Below are 5,909 nucleotides of genomic sequence, written 5' to 3'. Positions count from 1 at the left end.
TGCTCTTCTTGATACAGGAGAGAAGAAATCACCCCCAACAGTTAAGGGGGTGAAGCCTCGTACCCCTAAGGCTGGGAGGTCTGCTGCCACCACTGATAAGAAACGTAGGGTAGTGGTGGTTGGAGACTCTCTGCTGAGGGAGACGGAGACACCCATCTGTCGCCCTGACCGTTCATCCCGGGAGGTATGCTGCCTGCCAGGGGCCCGTATCCAAGATGTTACAGAGGCTTTGTCGAGGATTATCCGGCCTTCTGACTACTACCTCATGCTACTCATCCATGTGGGCACAAATGATACTGCGAGGTGTGACACTTAGCAGATCAAGAGTGACTACAGGGCTCTGGGAGTACGGGTTAAGGAGTTTGGAGCGCAGGTGGTATTCTCTTCGATTCTTCCTGTTGAGGGTAGACGTCCGGGCAGAGACAGATGCATCGTGGAGGTGAATGCCTGGCTGCGAAGATGATGTCGCCAGGAGGGCTTTGGCTTCCTCGACCACGGGATGCTATTTGAGGAAGGACTGCTAGGAACAGATGGCGTTCACCTTTCGAAGAGGGGAAAGGCCTTATTTGCGCACAGACTGGCTAACCTAGTAAGGAGGGCTTTAAACTAGGTTCGACGGGGACAGGTGAGCAAAGCCCACAGGTAAGTGGGGAACAAGACCTGGGAGATGGGTTGGAAACAGGAGGTTGCACGGGCTATAATGGCAGAGAGGAAGGAGGGTCAGGGCAAAGCTGGGAGGCAAGATCAAACCAGTATCTTAGATGCCTTTATACAAATGCAAGAAGTATGGGTAATAAGCAGGAAGAACTGGAAGTGCTAATAAATAAATACAACTATGACATTATTGGCATTACTGAAACTTGGTGGGATAATACACACGACTGGAATGTTGGTGTGGATGGGTATAGTTTGCTCAGGAAGGATAGACAGGGGAAAAAGGGAGGAGGTGTTGCCTTATATATTAAAAATGTACACACTTGCACTGAGGTGGAGATGGACATAGGAGACGGAAGGGTGGAGAGTCTCTGGGCTAGGCTAAAATGGGTAAAAAACACAGGTGATGTCATGCTGGGAGTCTATTACAGGCCACCTAATCAGGCGGAAGAGGTGGATGAGGCTTTTTTCAAACAACTAACAAAATCATCCAAAGCCCAAGATTTGGTGGTGATGGGGGACTTCAACTATCCAGATATGTGTTGAGAAAATAACACCGTGGGGCACAGACTATCCGATAAGTTCCTGGACTGCATTGCAGACAACTTTTTATTTCAGAAAGTTGAAAAAGCTACTAGGGGGGAAGCTGTTCTAGACTTGATTTTAACAAATAGGGAGGAACTTGTTGAGAATTTGAAAGTAGAAGGAAGCTTGGGTGAAAGTGATCATGAAATCATAGAATTTGCAATTCTAAGGAAGGGTAAAAGGGAGTACAGCAGAATAGAGACAATGGATTTCAGGAAGGCGGATTTTGGTAAGCTCAGAGAGCTGATAGGCAAGATCCCATGGGAATTAAGACTGAGGGGAAAAACAACTGAGGAAAGTTGGCAGTTTTTCAAAGGGACGCTATTAAGGGCCCAAAAGCAAGTTATTCCGATGGTTAGGAAAGATAGAAAATGTGGCAAAAGACCACCTTGGCTTACCCTTGAGATCTTGCAAAATAAAAAGGCGTCATATAAAAAATGGAAACTAGGTCAGATCACGAAGGATGAATATAGGCAAATAACACAGGAATGCAGAGGCAAGATTAGAAAAGCAAAGGCACAAAATGAACTCAAACCAGCTATGGGAATAAAGGGAAACAAGAAGACCTTTTATCAATACATTAGAAGCAAGAGGAAGACTAAGGACAGGGTAGGCCCACTGCTCAATGAGGAGGGGGAAACAGTAACGGGGGACTTGGAAATGGCAGAGATGCTTAATGACTTCTTTGTTTCAGTCTTCACTGAGAAGTCTGAAGGAATGTCTAGTATAGTGAATGCTTACGGGAAGAGGGTAGGTTTAGAAGAGAAAATAAGGAAAGAGCAAGTAAAAAATCACTTAGAAAAGTTAGATGCCTGCAAGTCACCAGGGCCTGATGAAATGCATCCTAGAATACTCAAGGAGTTAATAGAAGAGGTATCTGAGCCTCTAGCTATTATCTTTGGAAAATCATGGGAGATGGGGGAGATTCCAGAAAACTGGAAGGGGGCAAATATAGTGCCCATCTATAAAAAGGGAAATAAAAACAACCCAGGAAACTACAGACCAGTTAGTTTAACTTCTGTGCCAGGGAAGATAATGGAGCAGGTAATCAAAGAAATCATCTGCAAACACTTGGAAGGTGGTAAGGTGATAGGGAATAGCCAGCATGGATTTGTAAAGAACAAATCGTGTCAAACTAATCTGATAGCGTTCTTTGATAGGATAACGAGCCTTGTGGATAAGGGAGAAGCGGTGGATGTGATATACCTAGACTTTAGTAAGGCATTTGATACAGTCTCGCATGATATTCTTATAGATAAGCTAGGAAAGTACAATTTAGATGGGGCTGCTATAAGGTGGGTGCATAACTGGCTGGATAACCGTACTCAGAGAGTAGTTGTTAATGGCTCCCAATCCTGCTGGAAAGGTATAACAAGTGGGGTTCCGCAGGGGTCTGTTCTGGGACCGGTTCTGTTCAATATCTTCATCAACGATTTAGATGTTGGCATAGAAAGTACGCTTATTAAGTTTGCGGACGATACCAAACTGGGAGGGATTGCAACTGCTTTGGAGGACAGGGTCAAAATTCAAAATGATCTGGACAAATTGGAGAAATGGTCTGAGGTAAACAGGATGAAGTTCAATAAAGACAAATGCAAAGTGCTCCACTTAGGAAGGAACAATCAGTTTCACACATACAGAATGGGAAGAGACTGTCTAGGAAGGAGTATGGCAGAAAGAGATCTAGGGGTCATAGTGGACCACAAGCTTAATATGAGTCAACAGTGTGATACTGTTGCAAAAAAAGCAAACATGATTCTGGGATGCATTAACAGGTGTGTTGTAAACAAGACACGAGAAGTCATTTTTCCGCTTTACTCTGCGCTGGTTAGGCCTCAACTGGAGTATTGTGTCCAGTTCTGGGTACCGCATTTCAAGAAAGATGTGGAGAAATTTGAGAGGGTCCAGAGAAGAGCAACAAGAATGATTAAAGGTCTTGAGAACATGACCTATGAAGGAAGGCTGAAGGAATTGGGTTTGTTTAGTTTGGAAAAGAGAAGACTGAGAGGGGACATGATAGCAGTTTTCAGGTATCTAAAAGGGTGTCATCAGGAGGAGGGAGAAAACTTGTTCACCTTAGCCTCCAATGATAGAACAAGAAGCAATGGGCTTAAACTGCAGCAAGGGAGATTTAGATTGGACATTAGGAAAAAGTTCCTAACTGTCAGGGTAGTTAAACACTGGAATAGATTGCCTAGGGAAGTTGTGGAATCTCCATCTCTGGAGATATTTAAGAGTAGGTTAGATAAATGTCTATTAGGGATGGTCTAGACAGTATTTGGTCCTGCCATGAGGGCAGGGGACTGGACTCGATGACCTCTCGAGGTCCCTTCCAGTCCTAGAGTCTATGAGTCTATGAGCTGAAAGCACTGAGGCCAAGAGGCAGCAAAACAGGACCTTTGAGGCTCCCAGCAGCTTTCAGGGAAGTAGCACGGCCTTTCCACCATCCCTGGGTGGGCTTGAGCCACCATCCTTTCGGTTAACAGCCAAACGCGCTGACCCATTGCGCCACGTACAAGCCAGGCTATATTGAGCACAATCAGCTCAGGGTCCAGTATAGCACATGCATGCAGCACTTAGACAAGAAACAGCAAGGAACTGGACTGGTATGGAGTGAAAGTTCTGTGGGAAGGAACCAAAAAGAGCACTGGGGCTGCGGTCTAGCACTTGCATACACTTTCTTTGGCTTGTTTTCCTCTAAGAGTTAGCAGGGTGAATTTCTTAGTCACAGCTCAGTGGGTGGGTTTATGCAAATTCTGGACTCTGAGACTTGGAGCTGGGGTGCACAACTTTCAGGGTGCATGCACCACCTCAGCAACTAAGCTTTGCTACCTCACTGCAGAACACCCCGCACACAGCAGCCTTTTACATATCAGGACCAAACTGTGCCAGGACACAGGTGTAGCCACTTAAACCTAGGGCCCACAACTTCATTACTAACAACAATTCAAAGACATTCAAACTGGCCTCTGTCTTTACACACCAGGGACAGCAGGAAGGAACTCAGCCAAGGCGAGACACCCCACAACACACACAAACAAACATCCATTCCTATCAGGTGTGGGCATTTGCTCTGATATTTTGCCTGCTAATACAGCAGTGGGAGATTGTCCTCTGGCTTTCCGCCCAGCTCCCTTTGCCATGCGCCTGGGCATCAACGGGATTGTCTCAAGAGAGCAATTCTGCCTCCCCCACCCACCGTCCCTGAGAAAAGACTCCTTTGAGCCCTGGGGCCTCGCCAGGGATTCCAATTTCCATACCCATGGTGCATTGCGTGCAGCGAAGCGAGTCTCTGGTCAAGGTGCTGGTTTTGCTTCCAGGGTCCCCGGTCCCAATGATCACACTCGGGATTTAAATTAGTTCAATTAAATTTTCTCTAAAAGCGAGAGGCTTAGTGGGCAGTCAATGTAGTCACTCTGCCTGTAGCATATCATGCGTTTTCCCTGGCAGTGACTCTGCAGCAGCTTTTGGTTTTGTTTCAGATTTTATAAAATTTTTGTTTCCTCTATTTCCTTCCTTTTTTTTTTAAGTTGAAGGGTTCCTTGGAGAGTGACATTTGTGAGTTTTTACGCCGTTTTGTGAGGTTGTTATCTCTTGTTGTGAAAAGAAAGCAGAATTCTGGTTGAACTTTTGCTATTTCTGTTCTGGGTGTCAGTGGCTGTGATACAATCCTTATTGATGATGGCAGGGGAAGATCTCTCTCTTCTACAGCGATGCTGCAATTTTTTGTTGGGCCCTTTCTCCTCCCCACTCTCCTTTCCAACCAGGCAGGCAGGCTTGGTGGCCTGTGGAGGTGGGTCAAGCCAGGGTTTCTTTTGGCAGACACCTGCTTGAGAACTGGTGCTGTATGGTATCTCTCCTTAGTCATTTCTTGTCTAAACTGATCAGCCCTAATGTCTGTAGTCTCGTCTCATACTTTGGAAGCCTTTTATTTACCCCTTTTCGTTGCAAAAACGGACTATTCCTATTCTTTCTTTCCTATCTGCTAACCAGTTACTGATCCATGAGAGGGCTCGAGCTGTCTGGAGTAGCTCGTGACTGCGAGTGGCAACTTCAGGGCAGACTGTTAAGAAGCAGGGCACAACCCCCAAATCAGTTGTGTGCTCTAGACTTGGAGTTCGCCAAATGTTAGATTCAGGATAATGTGTCTTTTATGACTTTTTAAACCAAACTTGCTATTTTTGCATAATTTAAGCATTCTATGCAGAGGACTAGAAATGTTTTTATTAACCTGAATGTTAGATCATTTTAACATTGGCTGGAATCAAAATGTTAAATCTATTCTTATCACTTTAATAACAGATATTTCCTCTATCTCAGGACTAGCTATTAAACTGATTTTTGGAATAGGAAGATGGAGTAGCAGCTTCCTACGCCCAGTGCACACATCGCCCTGTTATTGTGGCACTGAACCTCTAGGAACGGTGGATCTCCCTATGGGGAGAATATCATGGCTGAAGAGCAGCGAAGAAAAGTGTTGTCTGTGTTCCCATTTGGTTTGTACTGAATATGGTTTTGAGTCATTTGTAAATTTTTGGTCAGTTATTAGTTACATCTTATTATTAGACCTCTGAGCTGAAAGGCTGCTCTTGCAGATTTTACTTTCTCGTTGTTTGTAGGTCAGTTAAACAGCTGCTTTCTTAGTTGGTTCTTAAACCGCTCTCCTTAGT

At 45.0% G+C, this 5,909-nt stretch overlaps 1 non-coding gene across 1 annotated transcript; it reads left to right on the top strand.

Annotated features, from left to right (window-relative positions):
* The first annotated feature begins 5,481 nt into the window (after positions 1–5,481).
* Positions 5,482–5,674, top strand: LOC115660675. Its single transcript, XR_004002886.1, has one exon. It is a non-coding gene; the product is annotated as a U2 spliceosomal RNA (small nuclear RNA).
* The last annotated feature ends 235 nt before the right edge of the window (positions 5,675–5,909 follow it).

This window comes from Gopherus evgoodei, chromosome 12 (genome assembly GCF_007399415.2).
Source record: "Gopherus evgoodei ecotype Sinaloan lineage chromosome 12, rGopEvg1_v1.p, whole genome shotgun sequence".
Lineage (NCBI taxonomy): Eukaryota > Metazoa > Chordata > Testudines > Testudinidae > Gopherus > Gopherus evgoodei.
Note: the sequence above shows the minus strand (reverse complement) of the source record. Positions and strands in the feature narration are given on the sequence as shown.